This window comes from Lithobates pipiens, unplaced genomic scaffold (genome assembly GCF_037356315.1).
Source record: "Lithobates pipiens isolate NorthernLeopardFrog02 unplaced genomic scaffold, aLitPip1_a1.2 Scaffold_13, whole genome shotgun sequence".
Taxonomy (NCBI): domain Eukaryota; kingdom Metazoa; phylum Chordata; class Amphibia; order Anura; family Ranidae; genus Lithobates; species Lithobates pipiens.
Genome location: NW_027507718.1, coordinates 285,325,652 through 285,351,082, shown reverse-complemented (window position 1 = coordinate 285,351,082; position 25,431 = coordinate 285,325,652). Strand labels below are relative to the sequence as shown.

The following is a 25,431-nucleotide window of genomic DNA, read 5'->3' as shown; positions in this document are numbered from 1 at the left end:
TTTAGTAAATATACCTATTTTTCTAGTCCGCCAAACTTTGATACTGCTACCTGGCCATGAAAGGTGTGGAAGTGTACAGTGGGCCATTAACGCTAGTCTTGTTTCTATGATGAGGTCTAGGCTGGTATATTATATGGAAGAGGAGCATGTTTAAAAAAAAAAAAAAACAGCAAATGCATATTTTTAGTGGTTTACAAATACTAAGAAAATATAATTTGCTACCAACTCTTTTATGTGTCATTTATAAATGAAATCCAGCCTTCAACTTACTTACTTAGCTCAGTGGGCATTCCCTTTAGCAAGTTAACAGTCTATATTCCTTTAGTATTACATTTTTGCAGCCAAAGCCTAAACAAACACCTGTACTGTAGATAGTATGATGCTGATGTGCACATAGGCCTGCATTTTACAGTAAATGATCATTTATTAGAAAACACACCGGAAATAAATTATAAAGTATAATGAAATTGAAAGGGTAGTTTAAAGGTTTAAATGGTCTGCGAATACCAGCAACATTACTATGTGATAAAATAAAAAATAAAAAACCATAAAAGTATTGATGCATTCTCAATCAAAGATTCAGAGCTGATAAGCAGCTTTTGACAAGTGATACTCATAGGATGTGTTGCATGTCTTTAGATGTGTGAAAGTAAGGAGGGGGCAGAAAGTGAGTAGAGAAGGGGGGAGGGCACCAAGCCTTCTCTTTCTTTTAGGAGAATGTCTGACATTTAATTGAGGTAAAATAAATGTTCTTATCTCAAGTCACAATGGACATTGCCAGTGGCAAAACCAAGGCTTTTCTGCTTGTACATTAACTTCCCTGTCCTCTCTTTGGATATTAACCTGGACAATATGCCTTGAACACATCAAAGGAGATGAGTGATGTTTTATTGCATTTCTCTTGTGGGTAGCTTAACAGAGCTTTCAAGTGTTCTTTGGTATACCGTGCTTTTGCAAGTTATTTTCTGCTGTGGATTTCTGGATGCTGTACCAGCCCCTAGTAAGATGTGACTTGAATTCCAATGAGGACCAGGCTTAGAACAGTGAGTATTTTGGACAGAGATTTCTCTACGAGTTTTGTTTTTCTTTTTAAATCCTGTTGTTTTTTTTTTATTATTATTTCTTTTTTTATTATTACTTTTAGTTCTGGTGCTTGGTGGTTCTTGCACATAAATAAAGAATAAATGGGCGGTCTTTTAACATTGTGATTGAATTAGAAGTGAACTGGCAGTGTATGAGAGTTTATCTGATTTGGGAGATATATACAGGACTCATCAAGGTGACAAACTGCATCAAGGGATTTAGACCTATCACTGTGTCCAATCCTCCTATCGCCTACTGTTTGAAACTAGGCTTTGAAATATCAGCACAGTAGCTGCAATGATCCCCAGATCCTCACTTCTTAAGAGCTGTCTATGAAACAAATGTGAAGTGGACCATCCCTGGTCTGAACATATATTTACAGTGGATTATTTAAGGAGGGAAGCAGGGGTTAAGTCACAAGGTCTCCTAGTTTCCCTTGGGGTTAACCTGGCTGCCTGTTTGGCACATTCAGAAGAGCTGACAGGTAGCAGGATTTGTCTAAGCAGCCTGCATGAGAGCCAACAAGGAAAGCTGAATGCTGAGGATTAGTTTTGGATTATGTTGTCAGAGAGAAACCTGATGGACAAACTGCAGAGGAATAAAATGCGTTCTGTTTCAGGAGAATTTCGATGTGCATAGCTTTCATTTTGAAAAAACAGCACCAAAAAAATCATTAATAATTTCCAAATTCATCTTAGTCAATTCAATTCTCACCACTATTTTTTATTTACATTTTTTTAATAGTGCTTTGCTTTAGTATGAATAAGCTGCTATCTTATGTAAATGTTACCTTGTGACATCTGTGTGGACTGCACTGACATCGCATTACATCGCTATAATATTTTTGAAACAATTTCTCATTCTCATCACCATCTTTCTCAGCATCCAGCATTGTTAAGTTCAGTAAATACATAATTTTATGGATAATTGGATATAAGTATCATAGGATTTGCACATGTCTATGTGTTAATTAGAACTTTGCAGTTGTTAGGATTATATAGCAGATAGGTCTATTAAAATGTTTTCCTATTTAAATGGGTATAAACTATAACATGTAGAAAGATGAAATAAAAGTAGCAAAGTACTTCACCATAGTTTCAACTTCTTTTATCCTTTTACCTGGTGACTATTTTCTTAGCATCGCATAAAAATGTTGAAATTTGTACATGGTGCACAAAAGTAATTCTCAACACAATGGAAAATCATTGCTATTAATGATTGATCCTTCTCTTTTCCCATAGACAGGGATTGATCCGGCCACTATAGAATTAATTCAGGTTAAAAAAAATCATGTCAAGATTGCTGGCACAGAGATCACAACAATGACAGGCAAATCATTATCTTTGGTAGATTTGCTGGGTCTTAAGCTGGTCATAGACAGAAAATGTTTTCCTCTGATCTGACGAAATTATAACTTTTGTAATAATAAAAATAAAAGTTGCAATGATTTGAAATTTTTAACAATTTTCCTGAAAATCGGTCATTGTTCCGATCGTAAGTTCTAGTAAAGTAGCCAATGTTGCACATAAGTCATTGAAATTCCATAGCCTCACACTCTGAGATCAAAGAAGTACTTTGGGGTTGATTTACTAAAGGCAAATACACTGTGAACTTGGCAAAGTGCAGTTGCACTATGCAAGAGCAGTTACTGTAGAGCTTAGTAAATGAGCAGAAGCTCTGCGGTCTGTCATCATTAAATCATTTGCAAGCAAAAATGCTTTTTTTTTTTTTTAATTTCCCTTGCACGTGATTGGGTGTTCTTTGCAAAGTGAAGCTTTGCCTCATTTACTAAACTCTGGAGCAACTGCATTTGTACTTGCCTTTAGTAAATCAACCCATTTGTGCCTTGCTGAAAAATTAATTTTTGTTGTTTTTTTGTGCTTGTTTTTGCACAATAACCTGATATATTTTTACCACCTTAGTATCAAAGTATGACTTACTGTACTTATTGAACACAATATTTTTTTTAATATATTTTTTCCTACATGCTTAAGGTAATTACAGTTGCCTTCCTGCACTATTGTAACAACACAGGCCCGAGAGCTTGTCCTGAAAATGTAATTGTTAGTGCACATAAAAAAAAGTATTATAAACTGTACTCAACTGTGTTTTTAGATATTTCCCGATAAAAGTTAATTGCAAAAACTACCTGGAAAACAAAAAATAGTATAGCAGGCAAAGAAAATATTTTTTGCTGGTCAGTACTGGGGGCCAGTAATTTATGCCACAGCAGGTCAAGGACAGATCTTTAAAACCAGTCACTGTTTTTGGAAATTACACATAGCTGGTATCTACAGTATCTCACAAAAGTGAGTACACCCATCACATTTTTGTAAATATTTTATTATATCTTTTCATGTGACAACACTTAAGAAATTACACTTTGCTACAGTGTAAAGTAGTGAGTGTACAGCTTTTTCAGCAAGACACAAAGGGGTTGGTTTACTAAAGGCAAAAAGACTCTGCAGTAATGCTGGCAGCACTCATACGGCTATTTCCCAAAGACAACCTCTGGATATGACGCTGAGCATGTGCACTCAACTTCTTTGGTTGACCATGGTTCTGAGTGGAACCTGTCCTGTTAAACCGCTGTATGGTCTTGGCCACAGTGCTGCAGCTCAGTTTCAGGGTTTTGGCAATCTTCTTATAGCCTAGGCCATCTGATCCTCTGAGAGTTCTTTGCTATGAGGTGCCATGTTGAACTTCTATTGACCAGTACGAGAGTGTGAGAGCGATAACACTAAATTTAACACACCTGCTCCCCATTCACACCTGAGACCTTGTAACACTATCGAGTCACATGACACCAGGGAGGAAAAATTTCTAATTGGCCCAATTTGGACATTTCACTTAGGGGTGTACTCACTTTTGTTGCCAACGGTTTAGACATTAATGGCTGTGTTTTGAGTTATTTTGAGGGGGAAGCAAATTTACACTGTTATACATGCTGTGCAGTCACTACTTTACATTGTAGCAAAGGGTAATTTCTTCAGTGTTGTCACATGAAAAGATATAATAAAATATTTACCAAAATGTGGGGGGTTACTCCCTTTTGTGAGATACCGTATAGGAGGCATTAGTGAATAATCTAAATGTTACAATGTTGAGAACATAAGCCTAGTACACATGGGCCGAATGTCGGGCGGCATCAATAGAAACCCACCGACATTCAGCCCTTGTGTTAACATAGTTCTTCTGTCGAAGGCGCATTACCGAAAAAGGTTTGCCAATAGGCTCCCAATGGCGCTGACCGTAGTGTTCTGGAGGGGGGGACCGTGCCCTTGTTAAAACACAATACAACAGCAGGGGTCTAACTATCCAGTGTTAGTACAGCGGCTTCTCCTGAGCTGTCAGTTTTTTTTTAATTCAGCCCTGCTGGGTTGAACCGAGAAAAACTACTAGTGTGTACGAGTCTATAGAATGAAGATCTGTTCAGGTTATGCATACTCTTAGCTGGAGTAAGATTATGAGCATTTATGTATACTGGTTCTCACAGAACACCCATAGCCATCCTGCTACATGTTCTGCTCGGTGCAAGTGACAAACGGGGTAATCTGGCTGGTCTCAACTACACTGCTACTAGGCTTTAAAGAGCCAGAGTTGTAAACTCATGGAACTCCACTCAGCTTCCAACAAATGAAGGAGCATGAAGGAGAAAGGATACTGGCCCTCTTTGAGTGCTTATACATATGAGCTACTAATTACAACCCAACTATAGCCATAAACATTAGAGGACCTGGTATGTAATAGATTTGTTTAGTGGCAAGATTCTAAATTGATGTAAACAGATTATAAGCTGACTGCACACATTCCAATCTCTTCTTTCAAACTGTTTTCCGATTATGTTTTTAACTGTAAGATATTTTTATTTTTGTGCATAAATCATATCAAAATTAAAAAAGATATTACAACCAAATTGTAACATAAGTGGACAACTTTGTGCTGCTCACACATGAGCAGATCTCGACCACAAAGAGGCTGGATATTTTAGTGCCCCATACTACAGATTTGCAATAATACATATGTATTTTCACCAACCAACATAAACAGAACATTTCAAATATTAGATACCAGCCTCCTTTATACTCCTGCATAGTAGAGTCTACACTGGGAGGGTCAGCATTTTCCGCCAAATAGGTGCAACTAGAGCATTGTGCTACTCCTACTTATTGTCCAATTAGCAGACTAGAGCAGCCTGGTGACTAAACCATATTGCTTAACTACAATGGAGAAAAGTAAGGTCACTGACTTAGCTATGCTATCTGGCCTAGGTAACAAGAGTGGCTGAAAACAATTACAAAATTTTGACAGGTATGACCATTCACCTTACATGTTTTTCAACTCACACCTGGTAAGCTGCCACAGTTTTTGTTTGGTGATATTTATTCTGTACATTTCCTGCAATTTGCACATTGTGGCTGGGGTGCACATGGCATGAGAGAAATGTGCGGGCTGTCATTGCTGTCCTCATTCTGAAAAAAAATGGATACCTGACTGACATTTGCTTCAGTCTATCTGATACATAAACCTGGAAAAAACACGTAGCATATGAGTGGCAGAAAAGTGGCAGAATTCTGTATTTTGTACCTGTTCCATTTCAGTAAGAAACTTAGCTAAGAAAGTATCAATGCTGAAACATTAGCATGACCGCCAAGCATTTTTTAAAAGCGTTTTCCTTTAAAATTCATATCTTCATGCTATGGTGCATTTTGGTGCCCTTCATTTTGAATGGCACCCCGACACAAATACAGAATGCACCTGCCCTACAGCACACCACAGTGCACAATGTGTGCTGCAGTGCAGTAAAAAGAAATAGATCAGGAGGGATTTCTGCTGTGAAAGCGTCCTTAAACAATCTTATGAACAGGATGAAGCCAACATGGTCTTTAAAACAAGGTTTCCTAGAGATCCAAAGAGATTGAGATTTTAGCTCATGTATAGCATCTTGGTTCAAACTATTTACACATATCCATTACTTGACAATTTCTGGGTGGGCTGATGCCCTTTTTCTCCTTTAATTAAAAATATCTGACTGCATTTACAGAGCAATTCAAGTTCCAAAATATACACTAAAATATTCACAGTCACGCAAATTAAATATATTAGGCTAGAATGATTTACTAAGATTGTGCGTTATAATTTATCTCCTCTCCTTTCACTTATCACATTTATGTGCTCCCTTATAGTATAAATCAGCAACCTAGTCTCCCTTATAGTATAAATCAGCAACCGAGTTTTCTGAACTAGATGATGATCTCAGCATTTGAAATAATTTATATGTCACATCTACGCCAAAAATAAATAAATATAATGTCAGTAAAATGGGAAGTTGGGAAAGAACGCAAAACCTTAAGTGCACCAAGCTGTAGCCTAAAATAATATATATTTATTAAGCATGACAATTAAAGTAGACTGCTATAAATTTCAAACACTTTAATAAATCTGCCGAATGTAATGGATAAAATTGAATAAAAATATAATAGTAAAAAATGCTCTTAGAAATGGGCAGGGATAGAATTCCTGAGTTAATGCAGTTCATCTTTCCTGTCTGTGCTCTAGAAATTATAGTATAATGTAAATTTAGGGAAACTGGCAAAATCTGATTGTCCCATAATATTTTTCAACCACATGCTCTATTTTAATGCATGCATTCAAATCCTTTGCAATAAGAGCTTGCTGAATTATAGTGCACACAGAAGCATTCCTCTCCATGACACATCTGGCACCTAATTGAATGCCAACCCAACCCTATCAGGCTTGTCATTGTACAGTGAAATGACCAAAATATAAAAACAGAAAGGGTAGTAACTTATAGCATCCAATCAGTATTCCCCTTACATAATGCTAGAATAGCATTGGATGGATGATGGTGGATTGCTATTGGTACTGTACTTAGCCCTTGACTGTTGCATTGGACAAGGTAACCTTTGTAGTAAATTAGCTTTACTGCAGCATGGGCAACATAGTGGAATTTTTAACATATATTTTCTCTATAAGAAAAATATACTGAGTGGAAAGGAGGAAATTGCTGAGCCTGAAGAGGAGTAATACAATGCTTTATAGACTTTATACAACGTACAGTATATATACTGTTCCTAGGTCCAAAGCAATTGGTGAGTTTTGTAAATAAGCTTTATTGCAGCATGGACAGCTTGATGGAATTCTTAACATAGGAGAAAACTGCAAGCCTGTAGAGAAGTTATACAATGTTTTAGGCCTATTTCACATGGGCGGCTGTTCTGCCACTGTTAAAAGCATGTTTTGTTATTTTGAAATTCCAAGACTCCAGGCACAGCAATCGCTTCCAGTTGTATATTGCAATTATCTGCGTTTACTTGGGTTTACATGCAGCTGTGTTTAGCTGTGTTTAGCTGCGTTGGAACATTCTTGCCATTTCAGATGTGCTTCCTGTTGTTTTTCTTTCCTTGTTGCTGCTGCTATCCGCACTCCGCAGGGGGAATAGTATACTGCGATTACCTGCAGTTATGTGCAGAAAGCTGCAATAAATCGGTCCTGGGTGCAGTCAAATTTATTTTTTCTAACCGCACAAAACTCCATGTAACGAAACCATTGCTACCAGTGTGTGAATGGGGCCATAGGAAAGCATTGTCTGAGTTTAGCTGCGGTAGATAACTTAATCTTTCCGCAGCTAAAAGCTGAATTCTATCCGCCCGTGCGAAAGGGGCCTAATAGATGTTATACAACATACAGTATATATACTGTACATAGGTCCAAATCGATTGGTAAGTTTTCATCTAGATGGGTGAAAAAAATGGAGGTAACAGTGGGTTAAGTATACCAGACCAGGTCTGTTTTCTGTTCATGGGTTCAGTTTAATGCAATCACACATAAGAGTCATTATGTGTTTTGCTTCTACCATTGCTGGTCTAAAGACTAGCAACACTGAAATTGAGTTACTATGAATCGTATCAACGTGAAGAAACTTTTTTAGCATCTCCATGGATGGTTTGGGGACCAGGACATCGCTTGATCTACCTTATATCATAATCCACCACGAATTGCAATGTGGAGATATTAGATTTGTGGAATAAAAAAGCATGGACACTTGAACATTTTCACAATTGTTGGGGCTTTCCCTGGCACTAAGTATAATATATTATATTTTATATTTTGTGAGTTTAAAAACGTATCATCTTTACTGTGATATTTTATTCAATAAATTTCTAGATTTATAGATAAAGCAATTATTTATTTTATATTTAGGGAGATATAGTTTTGAAATAAAAGAACATTGGTTATAATTCCAAGAACACATTTTTGGCAAAGCAAGGAAACATCTACTAAGGTTTTTATTACTGAAAGTGCTTTCCTGTTCTGGTGATGATCGCTCCCTTCATATGCTAGCAAAAATTCAGCTTTTTTAAATTTCATTTGCAAATGATTTGGTATTCCAAGTGAACAAACTTTAACCCTATTTACTAAACTAATTTGCAAAGTGAATTTTCTCCGCTCTTTTAGGAAATTACTCCCATTGCTTCAATATTCTTTAGGACAGGTAAAACAATAAAAAGAGTGATCCCAGCACAGGAGTGCTGGCTTGGGTTGTCTGTTTACAAGCTCCAGTGATGGAAGTCGGGTCCTGGGTATTGGTCAACAGTTGAAATGTTTGAAAACCATATGCTTCTTATCATCCACTATACTATACAGATTGCAGAAGATTGACAACTGTAGTTTAAAGTGCACTTTACACATATGTGCCCCCTGTGATACCTTATACTGATTAGAGTGCATATGACCTGCTTCATTGCCATCTGTCCTTCACTGTATACAGGATATTACATTTTCGCTCAAGATCATGCAATACCTTTAAGTGTTCATTGCAATAATCGTGCAGTGCACCTAAAAGGAAAGTAGGATTTATTTTGAATATCCTGCACAGCAAGTTTAATCAGATTGTGAATCATTCAAGTAATCCAAAAATTTCTGCAACTGGTTTTGGAAGTAGCAGTTCCTGGATCTTTTCACACTGTAAAGAAGATTTACCAATAAATGTGTAAATAGGAAGAGACATAGAAGCTGACTTGATCAGCCTAAAATGAGCAATTTGCCAAATCTGGATAAAGCAACAAGTTGACTTTATTGGTTTCACTGCCATCAGCTTATACTTACCTTCCTTTGGCTCACGCTACTTGAATAAACCATAGTAAGCATTGCATGGTTCACAGATAACTACTTTTTTTTCATTTTGATTGACGAGGAAGCCATAGTTATGACATGTCTCTATTCCCTCTCTCCTTCCTCAATTCAATAGAATGTATTAGAAGCCATGTTCCAGCTCCAACTAGGGTTTTAAAGCCAGCAATTAACTATTGTGCTGGATTGAAGACTCCCAAGATGCTTAAAATGAGAAATGAAGTGTAAAATATTTACAAATTTAACAAATTATCCATAAATATAACTATGTATTCTATAACGTGCTTAGGCAGGTAATGAAAAACAGTAAGCCATGGCTTCTTGAAAATATCATAAACTACCTGAATCAGCAATATGTGTAAGTACCACCGTTTTACAATTATCTCAAGCTGATGCAAATCATGTATCACGAACTATTCTGCTTGTTAAAGAAAATAAAAAATAAAAAATCAGATGAAAATAGTGGCAGACATAACAGAGCCCTAGGAGAAAGAAGAGAGTGAGAAACAGCATATATGTTAACCAGTAAAACTTAAAAATAAACCAGACAAAAATAGTGGAGAAGAATAGGTCTCCACTTTCACTAAGGTGATTGTGGGTGGATCACAATGCCAATAAGCCTTTCTAGATGTGACCTTTTTTTTGGATAAATTGAAAATGCTCCATTTGAACTCATTCACATAATTTATACACTGGAAACCCAAATCAGGCTAAGCAGGCTTAAAACCAGCTTGTAAGGGTCTTGCTAAGTTAATGTTATCATTAGAGTGTTGACACATGGCATGTTGTAGCTTTCATTTCCAAACTGTTACTAGTAATCTTTTAAGCCTATATCAGGTCAACATTTTATCAAGTTAATCTACCATGAAGATGAATTAGGCCAGTTAGCATACAGAGATACGATAAGTCTAACTGCTAGTCTTTTGTCATCTACTAATATTTCTCTTTTTATTTAGGACTTATTTTATTTACAATTTAACATATGTTCTATGCTCATAGTCATTGATTAAATATTAAAGTGGTTGTAAATCCTGTTATACCACTTTTACCTACAGGTAAGCCTAAAATAAGGCTTACCTGTAGGTACCGTGAATATCTCCTAAACTTGCACCATTTAGGAGATTAACTGTATCCACATGTGCCAACCTCATTGGCACATGTGTACTGAAGAAATGGCTTGCTCGTGCCCTTTCTTCAGGAGCTGTGCCGTAACCAGCGGCTCCCATGTGCAAGCATGGGATTGACGTCATTGTGGCTATTACACTATTCTGGGTTCTCGGGCTCCGGCAGCATTTGTGGCAATTAGACTGCCAGAGCTCACAAACCCGGAAATAACTCTGCAAGACATGTCGCCAGTCACAGGGTTGTACAGCGACCACTGCAACAGCTTCCATATAAGTTAAGTATTTCATACGTATGCAATGCATACTAGCTCATTATACCTTTATCTTGCAGGTTGTTGTTTTTTTAGAGTTTACAACCACTTTAACCTCCCTGGCGGTATTCTCGAGTCTGGCTCGGGGTGGAATTTCAGTACCATTAGCAGTAACCCCGAGCCAGACTCGAGATTGCATCGCAGGATACAGGAAACGTTACTTACCTTGTACCCTTGATCCTGCACTGTCTCCCCGCTGTGTGTGCGAGATTGTATCCTCGCTCGATTCACACAGTGCCAAGTGCCGCTGAGCTCCGTTCCCTGCGACGTTGTGACGCGCGGAAGATCTGAGATTGGCGCCAAATTCAAAAAAGTAAAAACACAGTACACATACAGTACACTGTATAAAAAAATTACACATCCCCTTTGTCCCTAGTGGTCTGTCCAGTCCCTGCATGCACTTTTATATTATAAATACTGTTTTTTTCTGCCTGGAATTTGGAGATTGTCCATAGCAACCAAAAAATGTCCCTTTATGTCAAAAGTGGTTTTAGACCAGCTAGAAAACAGCGATAATAAATTAGAATCACTTGCAGAATTGAGCGATAATGATTTGTGGGCAAATTCATCATCAAACTCTAAATCTAATGACAGAGACAATTCTGCAACTGAGCAAATTTCAGTGTTTTTGATTACATTACATATTGAATAATTTTTATTATTATTATTATATTGTTATTTGTTATAATTATTTATAGTTTATTATTATATTATAATTTATGATTTTGTGTTTCAAACTTTATCATACCTGGGATGCCTACTAGATTCTTGTTTGGACAGATTTAAGTGAGTTATTCCTAAGAATCACAGGCCTACAATATAAAACACCAAATTTCCATGCAAAACATTGCACTGCTTTCAGCACCTAAAATCAGAAATAATCATACCGCCAGGGAGGTTAAAGTGGTTGTAAATCTCAGGCTGGAAATATGAACAAACATATCCCTCTATCTATCTATGTTCACAAGGTGACAAGGTCTGATTGACAGTCTCAGCTCTGTTCCTGTGTGCTGTGTGAAGCGAGGCGTGTCCCATCCCTCCAATCAACTTTCAGCTATCCTCATTGAGCTCTGTAGAGTGTAACCTCAGGTCCCCAGCCTCTGCTTTCTGTAAGTTCAGGCAAGCTGTATAAATTCTGCACTTTGAACAGATGTAGAGAAGTGATGGCTGCAGATAAACAGGTACTAATGATATAGAATGATTTGTTTCATCTCTGTGTATCACCTGAGCCCAATCACTTCATGTAAGGGTATATGTAAGGGTTTACAGCCACTTTAAAGAGAACTGGTATGAGAAAAGCAGGAGTTGCCATTTCTGACTTGGTTCTTAAGTTGTAGACTCTCATCTCTGGTGCTGTCATCCTGACCCTGGCTTCAATACCTGGTCAGTCATTGACCTGGAGCAAGTAAGTGAGACTTTTCAGATTTGACTAACTACCTGCTTCTTCCAGAGCAGGACCTCTGTAGGTAGCGCAGCTGAGATCAGGATGGCTGCCTCAGAGTATCTTTAAAAATATGTTACAGGCATTTCCAAAATCTGACACATTTATTTAATTTAGTCCACAATAAAAAGAACATAACAGGCTGAGCAAAACAGTGATTTACACGTGAATCTGAGCTCAAAAATGAATACTTGCTAATCACCCTTAGCCCTTGTACACGCGGTCGGACATTCCGATGGGAAATGTCCAATCGGACCATGTTGTCGGATAATCCGACCGTGTGTGTGCTTCATCAGACTTTTTCCTGTCGGAATGTCCGACCAACAAAATTTGAGAGCTGGATATAACATTTTCTGACAACATGATCCGATCCGACTTTGTCCGATCGTTTGTAGAGCATTCCGATCGGGCAAAGTGCCACGCATGCTCAGATCAAATTCCTAGACCAAAGCTATTGGCTACTAGCCTGAACGTAGTCCCGTCATAATTAAAAAACGCAATCACGTTACAAACGATCAGATTTTCCGACAACTTTGTCCGACCGTGTGCATGCAACACCAGTTTCAGACAAAATCCGACGGATTTTGTTGTCGGAATGTCCGACCGTGTGTATAAGGGCTTAGACTTAAATTCATGATGAGAAACGACAGAATACTTCCAGTATTTAGGGAGATCTTTTCTTTTTGTTTTTTTTTTGTTTTTTTTGCATATCTGTAAGACCATCTAAGCCTTCTGACTGTTGGCCTCCTGATTTTTGAAGTTGGATTTTGTTGATGTCACTAATGTGCTGCTCACCGTTCTCCTTGCTGGAGATCAAGCGGCACCTATGGACCTGCAGTGCAAGCATATCCCTGCTTCTGATTCATTCATTTTGTGATGCAATGGGAAGCGCAGTGCCATCTTTTCAATAGTGTAATTGTCAGATAGAATTACATTATTAAAATAGTAATAGATTTAAAATATGCACAAAAAATGTTTATTTTTTTGTGCATTAGTCAGCCTATAATAACAACAAAAGCCTTTTTTTCTTAAAACAATGTCCTTTTATGTTGGTATGACATTTAGTCATATAATTATTGTCAATTCAACTGACACATGCCAATGCTTATTTTTTACTGTGGCAACATGTTTTGTAGCTTTTTTACAATTTGAGAAACCTCAAAATAAACATGAAAGGGTTATGATAATGTAACAAAGAACGCAGGTGTGCCCTGCACACAAGAGCCTCTAGTTTAAAGGGAAAGGGAGAAGTAAGGCTAACTTAGCCCTTGTACACACGGTCGGACATTCTGACAACCAAATCCGTCAGATTTCGTCCGATGGATTTTGTCCGAAACTGGTGTTGCATACACACGGTCGGACAAAGTCGGACAAAGTTGTCGGAAAATCCGATCGTTCAGAACGTGATGACGTTATTTCGTTATGACGGGACTTTGTCCGATCGGAATTCTCTACAAACAATCGGACAAAGTCCTATCGTATCATGCTGTTGGAAAATTTTATAGCCCAGCTCTAAAACTTTGTCGGTCGGATATTATGACGGAAACAGTCCGATGGAGCCCACACACTGTCGGATTATCCGACAACATGGTCCAATCGGAAATTTTCCATTGGAATGTCTGATTCTGTGTACAAGGGCTAAGACAAATTAATATAGCCATTCAGTTGATGCATAATTCATTTCTTTGTTAGAAGAATATGATTTAACAGTGAAAAAAATTGGTCAGGTTGAAATAAAGTCCAAAAAACATAAAGAAAGAATAAGCTAGATAAACCAATAAATCAAGTGCGCATTTTAATAGAGTGTTCATCATTGTAATATAAATGTCCTTTTTTGCCAGATTTCATCACACTAAGTGCAGCGACAGACAATACATTTTGCATGTGTTTACCTGAGACATGTATAAAATTTTTACAGTTGTTCTACAGCATAAAGAATGTTTAGTTAATACTGTGGGCAATGAACTTGTAAAATATGATAGTGAAAAGCTGCAAAAATATATTGAAGAGTTTCATATGGTGAAATCCCTGCTGACGCAAACAGATCCCTGGGAACATGACAGCAAATAATGCAAAAAATATGCGAAAAGCTTCACATACAAAATGTAACCGTATAAAGTGTACCTAAATCCAGTAAATTTTTTTTGGTTTTGTATTTCGTTGGGGGTTTAGAATTATTGGGTTTCTTTTTGTCATTCTTCTCACTGGGGAGGTTACCCACTGGGGAGGTGACCAATGTCGCCAGGATAGAAATTCTAAATTTTACAGTTGTAACTGTAACAGGAAGAGAGGGGATGGAGAAACCTGTTCCAGTGACAACTGTCTAAAGCAGGTCATAGATAAAGCAAATTTCTTACTTCCACCATGGGTGGTGGAAAATTGCTCGATTTACCCATCAACACAGTCGGTATTGATAGGGAAATCCCTCCAACAGCGCTATTGTGTTCTGCCAGCAAGGAGCACGGGGAGCCTTCCCAGTTGGATGACACAATGATTAGTTTTGCCATCTATAGCCAGCACTAACCAAAACAACCCAACAAGCTGGTTGTATACAAGGCTGCAGCAATGATCAAGATATAATTTTTTAGCCCCAATGAGTCCGCACAAAGTAAAAGTAATCCTAATGGCTAAGAAGCCCCTGGTTTACTTTTGCAGGCAGTGGAAGGGGGTTTCACCACAGTTGCTCTCCCGTGCAATTAAGGATTTGGGCAGCATCATCCAGTTCCTGGGACACACTGAGAGGAACTGTTGATGTTCCTCCTATTTACATGATCTCATGTAAGAAAGCCATTATTGGGTTAAACAAACATCTTATCAAATCGATCTTTGTTTGATCAGCTGCTTTGGAGGCCGGAGGAGAGATTTGGGGTGTAATAGACCCCATATCTCTCCAGAAAGAGGACCTGTTACTACCCCATGCTATCAGAAGGGATGTTGTTCATCCCTTCTGATAGCAATAAATGAGATACAAAAGGAAATGAAAGATACAGTGTACATTTTGTTTGTAATAAAATAAAATTGAAAACAGTTTTAAACTGCCTCTGTCCCCCTGTACTCATGCACAATCCTGAACGCGTGTGCATATGTGACAAATCTGCAGAGGTTGGGTCAGGGGAGGAGTCTGGGGTGGGGTCAAGGGCAGGGTTAAAGGGGGCCCTTTCAGGTTGGCTATATGGGGCCCCATGATTTCTAACAGTGGCCCTTCCCTCATCAACACAGGCAGTCACTCCGATACTGCTATTGTATTTCGGCAGGGGGAGGTCGGTCCCCACCATCATAATACAATGATCACTGCCACTGGCAGAGATATACAAAAAGAAAACAAAGACATGCTGGTTGTACTATAGGTGATCAATAGATTGCCTTCAGAACAAGCAGCCTGCCACTTGATGGATCCGAATTCAGCCAGTTTCTGCTGAAATGGCTGCATTTCGATCAGTTTGAGGCCAGCTAACAGTTAACAGTTGGATTAATTCCAAAATGTTTCAGATTATCACCACTATTTGCCTATCTAGTGACATTATTTGCTTTTTCTTATTTACTCTGGGTATACATTAACGCCCCTGGTGTTTGTGTATCCAATCACAATGACGCTTTTGTATTGATAAAGAGAAATGTTTTCAACCTCTATAACCCCAACATTTTGACCAGGCGTGGTCCTTGCTATTTATTTGTATGCTGTGCAAAAAAAAATACTGGTTGGTTTGTATTATTAAAAAAAAGAAATAGTAAAATGTTCCACATCTTAATCAGCTCACCAATGATAATTTAACAAATAGAAATGTTTCCAAAGCAACATGCCAGATATACATGTGCATGAAGGGTCCACACTCACAAGTATGTTATACCTGTTTAAGTCATAGTAGGGTTGCAACTAGAGTGACAAAATTAGAGCTTTTTCCCAGTTTTATTCTTCGGAATGACTGCTATGGACATCAACTGTAATTTGATGATCATTTTCTTTTTGGTCATTTTAATGAACCCCTGGTGTTATTTTAATATTTATAAGTGTATTGTAAAACTTTTATATACTATGTAGCAATTGTGTTTATATATTTTAAACTTCCTGTGATTTGTATGTTGTGGATAAATAAAAACACTGGTTTGATACTAAAACTAAATCAAAATTTGCTGCCAAAATTAGCACTCCTCTAAACATGTGTGCAATATGTGACTTTAGGCACGTTTTTTAGGCAGCTTTTTCCTGCTAGGAGTAAAAGGTGTTCAGAGGAGGGAATCTAAAGCCCAGTGTGCATGAGTCCAAAATGTACCCACAAACACAGGATGACTGCCGTCTGATCTGGCTGATAATTCAGAACCGGAAGTGACTGTATGTATAGGCTACTGTCTTTATTAGCTGTGAAGACACCACTAAATTAATCAATCTAATCTAAAATAGCAAATGTCTGGGATGGATTTTGTCAGCTTATCACATTTTTATCCGGAATAAGGTCAGTTCTGGAGGGACATAAACATGTCAAAACAGTGGTGCATGTTCATGACAAAATTGTTCTACAGAAAAGCTGTGCTGCAGTTAGTTCCCAACAGCTATCTGTCAGTATGTTGGCATAGTTTAGGGAGAGCTAACAGTCTGTGTGCAGGTAGAGTTAATTGCTATTATACAGTGTTATACTTTACAGTTTACTGCAGTGTGGTGGGCTACATTCACTTGCCACCCCCCTTTGCTTGCTTTATTATTTATTTATATTTTATCTTTTTTTCCTGATAAAATAAAATTGGTTGCGATTTATTTTTTGCTGTTTATTCTTTTTTATGCAGGGCGGCTTTATATATATAATTTTACTTGTTTCAGATATTGAGGATGAGGAAGATAACACATTGACTATGCAGGCAAGGTAAATCAAGCAGCTGGCGGCAGTGATGTCCCAGAAGTTGGGGATTTATACCAGGTGAGTTCCAGTGATAAGGATGATAAAGTGTCAGACTATATGTGGCTGCCACTAACAGGACAGGCAAACATTTTCTCTTTTTGTTTTACTTCACCTGTGGGTCACAGGAGTGCACTTAATTCTGCACTTCTGTGATCCATAGTCAGCGCACAGCAGACTAAGTTCCACTGTTGGCTGGCTTCACCTAGCCAGTCCAGATTCTGGAGAAATCCCAACTTTAATGTCAGGATCCACCCAGATGCCTGGACCGACAGCTGACTCAGCCTCTCAGTGCCCTGCTGAGAGTCTGAGACAGCTGATCCAGCCCCCCCCCCCCCCCCCCCCATAGCCCAGCGCTCCAGTAAACACTGGAGGGGCAGAGCAGTGAATAGTCACCACTATGTGCTCAGAGTGGACCCGAGAACTGAGGGACCAGCGGTTTTTGATCACTCCGTTTTTGGTATTAGATGTGGCGAGGGGCAGATGCAGCATCGGATCAATGCTGCATTCACCTAGGTGAGTAAGTAAGTACGTTTGTTTTTTTTATTCCCAAACTTCTCATTAAGTGATACCGGTCTATTTGAAGTAAACCTGTGAATACAATAAATATATGGGACTTTCATTGCTAAAGTGCTTTAAAGTTGCAGGCACAAGCAATACAAGTCAGTTATTAGATTACTAATCTAATACAAGTCTACAGAAAAGGAGTTCATTCTTTCAGACTTCACTGGCTGCATGCAGGTTATGGATGCACTAGCTTGTAATGTCAGGATCAGGATGAAAGTCTTAAAAACAATATTGCACCTTGAAGATAATTCAGCAATTGCTGATCTGTTATTTCTGTCTGCCCAAGTAACCTTCAAAGCAAGACTTCAGGAAAAAAATAGACAAATAAAAGTTAAATACATAAAATGAGCTTTTGCTGGAACACTCACCTTTATCCTGGAACTGTCCCCTCAAAACAATTCCTTTTCACCACTAGTTGTGATGAACACTATGAGGTTGATTTACTAACACTAGAGAGTGTAAAACCTGTTCAGCTGTGCACAGTAGCCAATCAGCTTCTAACTTCAGCTTGTTTGATTAAGCCTCATCAAAAAAAATCTTTGGTTTTTATGCAGAGCTGTAGCAGATTTTGCACTCTCCATTTTTGGTAAATCAACCCCTAGATGTCTGTTGTCGACATTCTTCTGGGTTGAATGATTGTCAATGCCATTCATCCAGCCTGACCAGAGGACCCTTGTAAAAAAAAGTAACTATGTATTTATTTTATTTAAGTGTAGAGGGCCCCAGGAAGGGTGGTGTTGTAACGTGGGAGTTCCTCTTTAAATATAAATGTTGCAAGCAGATAGATCAGGAAAATATTTCACATTAAAGGAGTTCATATACTTTATATACAGAAAAGTGAGAATTTACATTCTACATAAGTGCAGCTTTCCTACTGACAATAGTGAACATGGTTTTGGTTTCCATTGCCATTAGTCATTTTTGCTTTTTGTTCCATGGCCCATAACTCCCCTTAAAACACTTATCATCCTGACAAGCAACATATGGAAATTGTTCTCTTAGATGTAACTCTGACAGATAAAGTTAAATTTTACTTTGGCTAATTTTAGTTCTGTTTCTAGCCTCTAAAACACACACTTCATTCTCAAATGTTTAACATTCCTGAATGCAAATTTGGGCTAAAATTAAGTTAAATATCAGCATGGTGTTTAAAGAGAATTCCTTATGAATGCTTCGTAAGGCACCGAGGCAAAGGTTCATACGTTTTTGTGAGTTAAGGAGAACCTGTCACCAGACCATTCATTTCAACGCAAATCTTCCCACAATATTATATGTGCATTTATTGTATTTTATTTTATTATCTGTATAAGCCTTCCCTGTGAAGATATCCAAAAGCCCTGCCACTGTTACTGGTAATGCGCCTCCCTGAATGTGATGTCTGTAGTCCCAGCAGACTCATGTGACACTCTATAGCAGTGGCCACCAAACTACAGCCCTTTGAATGCATTTAACTGGCTACTGGGGCACTATTTCTCTCACTGACACTAAGGATGGGGCATATCTTCTCTCTCTTCTGTGACAACAGATGTTAGGGTATTTTCTATTCCTGCCGACAACCAAATCTTGGTCATTTTTCACTACCGCTGACCACCGAGCCTGTTGCATTGTTTATTCCCAATGACACCAATACATTTTCCTCTTCAGTATAGCCCACCTAAAGTCTTAGGGTAAGTTAACTAGCCCTTTAGAAAGTTTGGGAAACCCTGTTTGATAGTATTTGCCTTTCCTCCCCCCCAGCAGCTATATAAACGGTTACATAGGGTGGTTAAATGGCCCTGTTTATGGCTTTATTATAGTTTCCAAAATTTAGTAGTCATACCCTGGGGGCCCATTTATAGCTATGCACTGTGGAAACATGTTACTGCAATGTATGGTTATGCGCACTGTATTCCTTGCTGCGTTATGGTGCCCTTCATTTTGAATGTCAACCTAACACACCATGGCAGCACATGTATTGAAGCATGCTGAAATGCTCAGTAATGCACTATAGTGCAACCCATTGATTTTGATGAGCTGCCTTAACACAACACACACTGATATATAAAAGCCTGGGCTGCATGTTTTGTTAATGGCTAGGAGGAAAAGGAGATGGAGATGCAACTGTAGTGTTGAGGCCTATTGAGACCTACAGTGCATACATCCAAACAGGCACAAAAATACAGCTGGAGCTGCACCACCATTGTTTTAAATTCAGCACCATACAGTACTTACAATGAGTCAAAATGATAGAGATGTTCGTTGTGTTAGTGGCTGCTTTGTTGCCTGAAATCTTCAGTCTGCTGCCCCTGGATACCCCCACAGCTGTGATCTTCCAGTGTACTTGGGGAGCAGAAAACTGAAGATTTCAAGCAACACAGCGGCCACCAGTGCAAGGGACATTGTGCATTCATTATAAGTACCATCCTTGGTGCTGAATAAAAATAAAATCACTAAAATGTAGCTTTTACTTAAGTTATAAGGGCCTATTAAATACAAATGATGTAGTGTGATCATTTAAACCCTATCTATCTATCTATCTATCTATCTATCTAGTCATTCCTTGACTATTCACAAAATACAAGCCATTCTGTAAATAGACACAAGTTGAGTGGATAACATCACTATCATCACTAGCATGAGCCACAGATATATTTCAGTTGCAGTAGGCTGGGAGGAAGTGAAAGCTGAACTATTCAATGTAAACAAAAGTATGTTTTTTTACTATAAGAAGCAACAATCCAGACAAGGAATATAAATCAGCAGAGGTAACTTTTTTTTATAGAAATTACAAAAGGATCTCTGCTTTGTGTTTCTCTTACATTTTTTAAGTTTTTAACCCAATTTGCAGGCAAAAAAAAACCCCAACCCCTCTAACCCCACATGCTCATATCCATTTGCAATTTAAAATAAAACTTCTAAAACCTATTTTAACTTTTGTGTCCTTCCCCACAGCACCTGTTTCAGTTGAGAAGATCGGTGATTCGCTTGTGGCCTCCTGTTATGTTCCGAAGTCAGGATGCTCCTCTTCAATAGCCTGTGAGGACACTTCCATTAGACTCCTCTTACAGCCAAAGGAAAGGCATCCACGTCCCTGGAATAGAAGATTATTTATATTCACTTGTCCTGCGTTCTTGAAATTTTTGTTCTATCAAAGAGCTATGGCCACCTGAAGAATCTTTGGATCTGTCATATTTCTTGGTGTATTTCATGTTTGGTGCCCCTGATGTGTGCTGTGGTTCAATGTGTGAGCCTCTAAGTCATAGGTCTTCAAGCTATGGCCCTCCAGTTGTTCAGGAACAATTCCCATCATGCCTAGTCATGTCTGTGAGTTTTACAATGCCTCATGGGATGTGTAGTTTTTCGCAACAGCTGGAGGGCCGTCGTTTGAGGATCCCTGGTCATTGCAGGATATTGAAGTGATGTATGTGCGTTCAGAATGAACTTTAGCATCTTTGCACCTTGCAGGGGGTACAGCTATTCAGTCCTTTCAGGAGTGGTGAATGGGAAAATTCTCCAAGTGATCATAGCTCCCCTACAGAGGAATTTCTTGCTATATTAATTGAAAATTAAACACAACACATAAGCTACATGGAACATTAAAAGTTTAGTTCACCATTATAAAACAATTTGCAGTGTTGTATTTCTTCCTTGGCTTCTGCAAACCGTGGCCAAAAATGTGGCATTCTAAGCAATCGGCACTGTCCTGCATATAAGGTAGGATGAATGGTAAGTTGACTGTGCCCCCATCATCTAAGGAATGAGCATAAAGCTGCTATATTGCTGGTCTACAAATATTCACATGTGCAGTTTACTCTCTCTCGCTACTGTAACATGAGAGGGGAGAGTGCACTGTGCATATACAGATTAGAGGACAAGGAATAGCACACTGTGCATGTGAGAATTTGAAATACAGCAGCTCTACAGTCATCTCTGTGAGGCTGGGATATGCTGAATGTACTATCTGTCTTTGCTCATATGCAGGACGGTGCTGATCACTCAGAATACTACTTTTTCAGTAAGGCTTTAGGTAACTGCATTATACCTATGGTTGCCACTTTTTTTTTTTTTTGCCACTTTTTCTTCAAGCCATACCTGAACACTTTAGCAGCGCACAGCAATTTATTTTTATTTTTTAACATACACTATAGGATTTTAACAAACCTGGGACATCTTTTGGGTGCTTCAAAGAGACTAGAAATGTGGCATGCATAGTGCCCCCTTACCCTCCTGTCTGAATATGGTGTTCGGGTTTCAGGCGGATTGAACCCCGGACACATCATTCAAAACCTGGACTGTCCGGGTGAATCCTGGACAGGTGGCAACCCTAATTATACCTACAAATATGTAATTTTAAGGAAGTTCAATTTCTTTACACTGTAGTAGTTGTAAACTACTTATGCCCCTAACTGCACCACAAATTTCATTATAAAAGTGAAATAAGCATATAAAAATAATAAAATGTTACAAAAATGAGAACTAAAATCAAGGGTGCTTGCGCATTTAACACTTTATATTTTAACTTTTAAGCTTGCCAAATTCCTGTAAAGCCATCACTAATATGCCTTGAAGAAGCCGACATTATCTTATGAGAAGCAGGTAAGGCAGGATTGGGTGTCTTTGAAAAGTAAGTTTGTATCAATTCTCTACTGTACAACTGCAACTCACATTAGATTTATTTGCTGTGAAGTCAAGCAATCATTGATGTATTCCTGAAAGTATCTCAAAAGCTTGGATAATTTCACTGGATCATGTCAACTAAAGGAGGAAAGGCGTGTTGCTAGTCCTCGGGAAAACAGGGAAGAGGAGAGAAATTATGAGCACAGGCGCATCTGATTTCAATATGATGACCTTTTTCCTCCACTGAATACTTATCTGAAGTATGCAGCTTATATAAACAGGTATTACTAGGTAATTCAATAAAGCACCCTCCTTCTGTGTAAGCAAAATATACTGTAATGCTTCTGCATAGAGCATTCTGCTACTATCAATTTATTGGCTTTACATTTTATTTACATTTCAGTTTGCATTCAAAATACATATCCATGTTGCAATTACAGTAAGAAAAAATAATATTTGAATCCAGTAAAATGTATATGAAAACGTACTGCACGGAATAAAAGCACAATATCAAAGTTTATATGGTAAATGGTGTGAAAAATTGTAAATGTTTAGAAATATTTTTAATTCTTTTCTGCACTTTAATTTTATGTGTTGATATTACAGTACACGGGCAGAAATGGATTTAGTAACATACTTTTTTATTGGTATGTTTTATCACCTATTTAGCTCTTTAAAGTGGAGTTCCAGCCACTTTTACAACTTGGTCTTACAGGAAAGACCATCCCTCGTTTTAGAATAACAATTTTTTTTTCTTTTTTTACCTTTTCTGAAGTACATAGTATACTTCCATGCTAGCTTGGCCACGACCCAGTGCGTTTTTTCCTCCTTCTCCCCCACTGCCTTCTGGGACCTGTGTGTGTCCCAGAAGACAACGGGGCCATTCAGAAAGCACAGCGTGACTCTTGCATGCGCAGTAGGAGACCAGCTGTAGGGCCTGAAAGCCCGACTGCCAGTTTTCCTTAGTTACAATGGCAGCGCCTTCACCCGATCTGATGGATGGATCGGCCTCGGGGGGGGGGGGGGGAGGGGCGACATTGCAGGCTCCCTGGACAGATAAGTGTCCTTATTAAAAGTCAGCAGCTACAGTGTTTGTAGCTGCTAACTTTTAAAAATAAGAATGTTTGCGTCTGGAACACCGCTTTTAGAGGAAATTGAAAATTCTGCCATTCCATCTTATAGTGTTACTAATCCCCCAAAAGTAAAATCAGTCTGTATATGCAGAAAAGCATGCTTCTTATACTCACTGTAAAACCTAAGGGGTTAATCATCTGCATTGTGTAAAAAGGCTGTTTGATTCTGTCTTCTCTGATCCTTCCCTTCTTTTACTGTCTCCAATCTATCTGCTGATAGAACAGAGCCTTGGAGGCACTCTGCACATGCTCTGTTTGGTGTGTATTGCTAGAGAGTTTTTTCGCTGAGAGGGTGCATGTGATCAGCACGGGGCCAATCAGCACTGTCCAGACAGAAAGTCAGGGCCCATGTAGACTCATAGAACAGTCAGAGGAGGATGAAAACTCCCCTTATAAGCTATAACCAGTGCTCGGCTGGACACTAATAGAAGTCACAAGACTTCTATATCCTGCTGATAAGAAAAGGTACTTAGCAGTTTATATTTACTAAAATAATTAAATTTTCATGTTCTGTGTACTGCGGGAGACCAGATTTAGTGAATGCAGGGTCCTGGATTTAGTAACACTTTAAAGTATATTTACAAATAAGCATCATGAGTATTTGAATCTGTCTTGTTACCAGCCTCCCGAAATCTCTTGCACAGCTCCCCCCAAAAAAATCTCCATGCCCTAAAAGCACCTGCATAAAAATCTACTATATTACCATCTGCAGTGAAATTGTGTGGGACTATTTCTCTGCAATTGGGCCATAGAGTAATCCAACAGCCACATTTTCCAACATGGATTGTATAGATCCAGTCTCCGGGTCAAATTAGTCAATCCCTGACATAGTGATATATGCCCTCTGCCTCCCACAATAGGCGCCAAGCGGGGGAAGCAAGTATAAATGAGTCTCTGCTACTCCTCAGTCCTGGCTGCTTGTGTTCTTTCATGCAATGAGTCTACAACTGACACAACAAATATCCTGATTGATGCAGCTAGCACTTTATTTACTAACACTATTGTTGCTGCTGGAGGAATCCACTTTTGTTGCTGGAAGAAACTATTGTTGCTGGAGGGATCTATTGTTTTCTGAAGTCATTTATTATTTTCTGGAGAGATCTATTGTTTTCTGAAGGAATATATTGTTTTCTGGTGGGATCTACGGTTGCTTGGTGGTCTTTTGGAGGGATCTATTGATCCACTATTTTTCCTGACAGGGGGTTCTACGATTGCTGCTGGGGGATTAAGGGTCAAATAATCTGTAAATGCCTCTGAAATTACTTTGGTTAACCACTTGCCAACCAGCCGCCTTATGCTGCAGGTTGGCAAGATCCTGCGAACCGTCGTAGGCTCATAGCTGGCCGTCGGCTCCTTTAAGCAGCATAGCAGGAGCGCGCACACGCCTGCTACATTGCGGGAGTGGCTGTGCTCGTGGCCGGTGGTCACAAAGACCACCTGCCACGTGCAATCGCGGGCACAAGAGGCAGAACAGGGACGTGTGTGTGTGTAAACACACAAATCCCTGTTCTGTGAGGAAAGGAGAGGCAGATCATGGGTTCCTAATAGCTAGGAACCACGATCTGTCATCTCCTATAGTCAGTCCCCTCCTCCCACAGTTAGAACATACAGTCAGGGAACACAGTTAACCCCTTGATTGCCCCCTAGTGTTAACCCCTTCCCTGTTAGTGACATTTACACAGTAATCAGTGCATTTTTATAACACTGATCACTGTATAATTGTCAATGGTTTCAAAAATGTGTAAAAAGTGTCCGATGTGTCCACCATAATGTTGCAGTCCCGATAAAAATCGCAGATCGCTACCATTACTAGTAAAAAAAAATAATAATAATAAAAATGCCATAAATCTATCCCCTATTTTGTAGACTCTATAACTTTTGCGCAAACCAATCAATATACACTTATTTCAATTTTTATTACCAAAAAAATGTAGAAGAATACATATCGCCCTAAACTGAGGGAAAAAAAAATATTTTTTATTTTAAAAAATTGGGGATATTTATCATAGCAAAAAGTGCAAAATATTGTGTTTTTTCAAAATTGTCGCTTTACCACTAAAAGAAGCTCGAGGACTTCCCAATGGCTTCCCCGTGGCATCAGAGGGAGCGGGGTCACCCGAGTACGTCACTGTG

The 25,431-nt window shown here is 38.7% G+C and overlaps 1 long non-coding RNA gene across 1 annotated transcript; it reads left to right on the top strand.

Moving 5' to 3' along the window:
* Positions 1 to 700: 700 nt before the first annotated feature.
* Positions 701 to 22,685, top strand: LOC143974910 (uncharacterized). The gene is made up of 3 exons (XR_013272297.1): positions 701 to 1,043; positions 16,927 to 17,023; positions 20,501 to 22,685. It is a non-coding gene; the product is annotated as an uncharacterized LOC143974910 (long non-coding RNA).
* The last annotated feature ends 2,746 nt before the right edge of the window (positions 22,686 to 25,431 follow it).